We start from the raw sequence: 7,159 nt of genomic DNA, 5'->3' as shown, positions 1-7,159 counted from the left end.
GTTCTAGTTTCTTTCTCCTAATGTGACAGATACCACAACCAAAACAGCAAGTTAGAGGACGAAAGGTTATTTGGTTTACATTTCTAAGTCACGGTCACTCACCGAGGGAAGTCAGGGCAGGGACTCAACCAGCAACAGGGAGGCATAAACCATGGGAAAACAGGGCTTGCTGGCTTGTCCACTGGATCATTTTTTTTTTTAAGCTATTTGTCTTACACAAACCAGGACCACCTGCCTGGGAAATGATGCCACTCACAGCAGGCCAGGACCTCCTCTATCTGTTAATAATCAAGACCGTCCCCCATAAATAGCCCACTGGTCAATTTGATCTGGACAATCTCTCAGTTGAGACTGTCTTCTCGGGTGACTTTAGGTTGTGACAAGTTGACAGTTAAAGCTAATGAGGGCACCATGTACATTTCCTTCAAATACTTGGCTGATATGTACATTATGCTTATGTTGAATAAATACAAAGACCTTCAGCATAAAGCAGCAGTTGGTAAGTTGTTGTGAAAACATTTCAGGGAAACTTGAGCTAGATTCTCAGTTGTGATAATGGAGAGAGGACTTAGCACTTAAGAGCACTTATTAGAGGACTCAAGTTCAGTTCCCAACACCCATGTCAGGCAGTTCACAACCACCTGGAACTCCAGCTCCAGGGGATCTCATGACATCTTCTGGCCTCTGTGGATACCTATATACATGTGCCATACAATTATACAAATGCATATACATACACATAAATTAAATAAGAATAAATATTTTTTAAAACTAACGAAACAAAGAAACAAACAAAAATCTCAGTTGTGGTTTGCCAAGAGGTGAGTGAGACTTTCTTTTTCCCAATTACTAAGGTTTGATTCTATGTCCTGGTTAGCTTTAACTGCCAACTTGACATAACCTAGACTTATCTGGGAAGAGAATTTCCTGGCTCAGATTGGCCCATGGGCATGTCTGTAGATGGGTTTTCTTGATTATTAATTGATGTAGTAGAGCCTCGCCCACTGTGGAGGCATCATTCCCTAGGCGGATGATCCTGAACTGTATAGGAAAGTGAGCTAAGTACAGAGCTGTCTGCTAGCCAGCAAGTTGCAGCCTCCATGGAGCCAGCCATACTACTTCAGTTATGAAGTAAGTTACTTGATTAGAAGTAATGCTGTGTTGAACAGGAAGCTGGCCAGTCTTCAAGTTCCTGACTTGACTTCCCTGTTATTGACTGTGACCTGGACTTGTCTGCAACCATAAAACCTTTCTCCTTCAAGGTAGCTTTTGGTCAAGGTATTTTATAATGGCATAGGAATGGAACTAGGATATACTGAGACCAAAAGAAGTCAAACAGGCATACCCTACTAAAAGATAAAATAAAACATTGACATTGCATTAGCCTGTAATGAAATCATTCATTAGAGGAAAAAAAAAAACCAAGTCATCAATGAAAACAGCAGAACTTCATGTCTGCATTGTAACTCCCACAGTGTTTAGTCGGTACACAATAAACAATTACTGGACATGGAGAGAACAATAAAATGCACTCTACAGTTGAAAGAAAAATCAATCAATAGATGAAGACAAAAGATAGTCTCAGTGTTGTAATCAACAAACAAAGGATTTCCATAAGTATACAGTCAATGGCATAAAGGAAAAGATGAATGCAACTGAGCAGAACTGGACCATTTTTAGAGAAAAGAAACTACTGAAAAATAAAATTTAAGTCCTAGAACTTAAAAAATCATAATGTTTGAAATATCAGTTTTACTGAAAGACCTGAATAACATCAAATACAATGAAAGAAAGTTATTGTGACTTTGGAAAAAGACATAGTATTGGAAAAACTCTGAAGAAAAATTTTCAATATATATATTATAACATACATAATTAAGGTCCTAGAAGAAGAGAATAGAGATTAAAGGCTTAAAAAATATTGGAAGAAATTACTGGGCATTTTAGTGTGAATACTAATTGGCCCTAATAATAAAAACACAGAGCCAGATATCGGGGTAAATGCTGAAAGATCAGAGAGACAAAGGAACAAGCCACAGCTACCTCTCACCTTGCCAACTCATCAGCCTGAAAGGGACCAAGGTCCTGTCTCCTTCTGCCTTGTATTCCTCTCTCTGCCCAGCCATATCACTTCCTGTCTCCATCCCCTAGTGCTGGGATTAAAGGCATGGGTCTTCACCACCTGGCTGTTTCTCTTTTAGAATGGATCAATCTTCTGTAGCCCAGAGTGGCCTTGAACTCCTGATCTTCTTTCTTCCTCTTCCCAAGTGCTGGAATTAAAGGTGTGTGCCACCACTGCCTGGCCTCTATGGTTAGTTAGTGGCTAGCTCCATACTCTGATCTCCAGGCAAGTTTTATTTGGTAGAGTACAAAAAAATATGACCACAGGGTGTAAAGGATTGTTATGAATTCAGTATCAGCATGGGCTACATTGTGAGACACAGTGTAGCTAGAATTTTCCTGCCTTGCCCACAGTCAGGACAAATCTTTGTCACTGGCCAGTCCCACAGCCGCTCAGACCCAACCAAGTAAACACAGAGACTTATATTGCTTACAAACTGTATGGCCGTGGCAGGCTTCTTGCTAACTGTTCTTATAGCTTAAATTAATCCATTTCCATAAATCTATACCTTGCCATGTGGCTCGTGGCTTACTGGCGTCTTCACATGCTGCTTGTCCTGGCGGTGGCTGGCAGTGACTCCTTCCACCTTCCTGTTCTTTCTTTTCTCCGCTCTGTTAGTCCTGCTTAGCCACTGGCCAATCGATGTTTTATTTATTGACCAAAGTAATTTGACATACAGACCATCCCACAGCAACACAGTCTCAAAAAACAGCAAATACTTTAAAAATTAAATCAAAAGCAACTTGTGGGCACATCACCACGATCGTGCTGTGGGAAACTAAAGATAAAAAGGATGTTCCAATGCATCCAAAGAGCAGCAACATATATAGAGAGGAACAATGACAGTCAGGAGACAACGTAACTATCTACCCGAAGTTTTACACCTATTAAAATTTTTCTACAAATGGGAAAAAAAAATAAAGTCATCCCAGATTAAGAAAAAAAAATCAAGAGAATCTATGGTCAGCAGACTTGAATGAAAATAGACACCCCAAAAGTTTTTCTTCTGGTTGTGAGTTAACTGATTTCGTATTGTGTCTTATTTTAGTGTATGTTTCGAGAGGGATCTGAGTCTATCATTGAGGGAGAAACCCATGTTCGGACCCTGTGCCATCCATAGGAATAATAATGCATTGTGACAGATGTTTTTATGGTGGGAAACTAGGAAGTAGATGAATCGCTTTCCAATCAGCGTTAGGTATGCCCTTCAAATTCCCCTCAGTGACCTATTTCCACCATCCAGACATCGACTTCCCAACGGCTCTGCAAGCATTCCACATGGCACAACCAAGTGGGAACTGGGTGTTCAAAATATGAATGGGGCGGGGTGTGTCTCAGATTCACACTCCAGCAGGGTGGAAGTTAATGAAACCAGAGTCTCAGATCTGTACAAAGGAATACAGAGCGCCCTACCTGATTTACACAGTTCAGCTTCAACCGGGTAGATGATGTATCTGAGAATTTCCTTGCCCCCCGAGTTTACCTGAAACTGTAAGATCACTGTAAAAGTTGGTTGTGGAAAATATTTTAGCTACATGGCGCACACATTCCTAGGTGCATTATGTACTCTTTTTTTTTTCTTCCTGTGACAAAACACCTGAGAACCACAGCTAAAGAGTGTAAGGGTTTCCTGTGGCTCACAGTTCAAGGGTACAGTCCATCATGGTGGAGAAGGCATGGCGGCAGGAGCCTGAGGAAGTTGACCACATTTCATCCATAGTCAGGAAACACAGAGAGAGATGGATGCTCAGCTCACTTTATCTTTCGTGTATAGTCCAGGACCCCAGTCCATGGGATGCTGCCACTCATATTCAGGGTATATCTTCCCACCTCGATCAGCCTAATCTAAAACCTCCTTCACAGATGTACTCAGAGGTTTGTGTCTTAGGTGATTTTCAGTCAAGTTGATGATGTCAAGCATCACATAAAGTGAGGCTGAATAAGACAGCATTGCCTTATTGTTTGAGGTTTTGAAATGCAAACAAGTCATAAAACACCGCACCAGCAGTCTGGGAACAAAGAGGAAGCAGAAGTAGGGCTAGGCTACAGAGTCTCCAAGCCTGTTCCTCAGTGGAATATTTCCCTCAGCAAAGCTCCACCTCCTAAAGGCTCTGCAAGCTCCCCAAACAACACTATTCAATAGGTACCAAAAGTTCAAACATGTGAGTCTGTGGGAGACAGTTCACATTTAAACCTCAGTATGCCTGTTGGTCTTAAGGCAACCTACCTGGGATGGGTTTTTCTGAGAACACATAATCTGCAATGCAAGCTTCAGTCAAGTATGATTCAAAGCATATTGGCCATGAGTTCAGTGCATGTGTATCAAGAAAACATACTCACAGAAATGTGTTTAGACATAAATACACCTGGAACAAGACTACATTTTGGAAATTTTGTGATTAAAGCCCTGTATTTCCTTCGGGAATAGAGTTTGCTACCATTCGCTGATTCCGTGTCTGTAAAGACTTTATAGGGCATTATGGTGAATGCTTAATAGGTTGCTGTGTGTGCTGTTCTAGTTTCATTTCTCTTGGTGTAAAATAATAAATAATACAATGATAAACTAAAATGACAAAAGTCAAATTGAGGGACAAATTTGTTTTTTTTTCTTTTCAGCTCTCCAGGTTAGAGTCCACTGCTGTGGGGAAATCACAGTGGTCACAGCTTGAGACAGTGCTTGCTTGCATAGTACACACAGTCAAGAGCAAAGAGAAATGAATGCATGCATGCTCAGCTGCTTGTTGATACGTTGCTTGATTTCTCCACTCTTACACAGTTCAGGAGACCCTGAATGAGGAATGGTGTCACCCACTCTGGGCTGGGTCTTCCTATATCAATTAGCTTTGTTAAGACAAATCCCTATAGACACGCCAAGAGGCCAATGCAATTTAGACAATCTGTCGTTGAGACTTTTGTCCCAGTCGATTACAGGTTGTGTCAAATTGACAATTAAAGCTAACTATCACATGCAGCAAAATAGAAATGTCTAACTATTCTCTTTAAATCCCCTAAGCATTCATGACTAGTGGGGCATTAAAATGTGAATACTGCTTTATAAAGTGTATAGATGTAAAATATATAATAGCGACAATACCCAAATGCTGGGGCAGTGATGCAGCAGTTGTCCAATTCTAATGTTTTATATAAAGACATAAGACAAGAGAAAGCCTAAGTGTTCCCAGAACACACACTACAAATGAAACTTGGGAACCTGGGTATCGTTGCACTGGGTATGAGCTTTCCTGGGTGGATGGAATGGTTCACCTCTCCTTAGAACAGCCTACTGTTTTACACACCTGTAAAAAGCCTGTCTTAAAATACCATTTTGTCCGCTTTAATATCCAACATGTGAAAGAGTTTCCTTCTAAGAGTGAATATTTTAATCTCAAAGGAAATTGCTACAAACACTGCTCACTGGTTCATGTTCCCGTATCCTTCTTACAGAGCCCTAGACTACCTGCCTAGAAAATGGTGCCACCCACAGTGGGCTGGGCCATTCTACATCAATTAAAAATCAACAGTCCCTCAGGGACATGCCCACAGGTTATTCTGCCATGGACAGTCCCTCAATTGAGACTCCTTTCTCACATGGCACTAGGTTGTTTCAAATTGACAATTAAAGCTAACTGAGATAAGAAGAAAGACTTATTTTGGCTCATGGTTTCTGTAGACTGGAGTCCATCACAGTGAGAAAGACAGAGAATAACTCTGCCCATGATAGTAGGTGCCTGAGGTCATAGCTATTTATATAGTACAGAATCAAGAAGCAGAGAATAGTTAAAACCAGGAGTGAGCATAGTCTTCAAATACCCATCTCTAGTGACCTACTTCTATCAGCTAGGACCCTCTAATAAAGGCTCCTACAGGCTTCAAAATAGTGCTACCAAATGGGAACTAGGTGTTTAAAACATGAACCTATGGGAGACAGTTCAGATTCAAACCACCACTGGATTAACAACAACAAAAGGATGAGTAAGTAAATAAATAACTATTTCAGAAAGAAAGTGGTCCAGTGCGGGATGCGGATGTAGCTCAACTGTCACAGTGCTTGGCTAGTATGCACAACACCCTGGGTTCCATCCTCAGTACCACATAAAACAGACATGGTGGTTTACACATGACTGCCAGCACTCAGGAGCTGGAGGTGGAATGTCACTCAGGTGTGGTATTTGTAATGCTTTCTCTTGATGCACAAAGATTGTCTAGAACACAAACACATGGCTTAAATATGCTAGTGTGGAGCCTGGTGTACACTTTTCACTGGAATTTTTTAAGGGAAAACAGACTCTTTGCTTAACGTGTTTTTGAGAAGATAAAATATGAACCTGGGTTTGCTGGTGGCCTTCAGTACTTGTTTGATGATTAAGGGCATTAAAAAAAAGCAGGACTGAAAAAATGAGTTTCTGATAATTTTTCACTGCATTTCTTATTCATCTTTTTTCAGTGTGTGCATTCATGCAAGCATGTATGTGAGTCTCTCTCCCTCCTTCTCTCTCTCTCTCTCTCTCTCTCTCTCTCTCTCTCTCTCTCTGTGTGTGTAAATAATTTGTAAGAGCTATTTTTCTCTTTCTACCATGTAGGTCCTAGAAATCAAACTCAGATCCTCCGGCTTGGTGGTAAGTGCCTTTACTCACTAAGCCATTTTGCTGTCTTCCCAAAATATAGTTTTGATACCATGATTTTTAGCCACTGGATCCAACCATACTTAATATCTTATGAGATGTATTTCAGTTATTCAAGCAAAAAAATTTCTCTGTATATCAACATCTATAATGTATATATCCCTGTTTTGTTTCTATCGCAGCTGGTAGACACACAGCAAACAAATCATTTTCCAAATGATCAAAATCAATTGAAACACAACACAACCATTGAATGAGCTTGTTTATAAATTTGAGCCCACTTCATTCATCTATGAGCAATCCTTGCAAACTCATAAACCACAAATTATTACAGAGAACTGCCTTCAACATTTACAATTGATGGATATCCTTCATAAAACACTGTGCCCTCCAGTTTTCACATAACATATTGTGA

This window comes from Peromyscus maniculatus, chromosome 23, assembly GCF_049852395.1.
Source record: "Peromyscus maniculatus bairdii isolate BWxNUB_F1_BW_parent chromosome 23, HU_Pman_BW_mat_3.1, whole genome shotgun sequence".
NCBI lineage: Eukaryota > Metazoa > Chordata > Mammalia > Rodentia > Cricetidae > Peromyscus > Peromyscus maniculatus.
The sequence above is the reverse complement of the archived record's forward strand: the minus strand, read 5'-3'. Positions refer to the sequence as shown.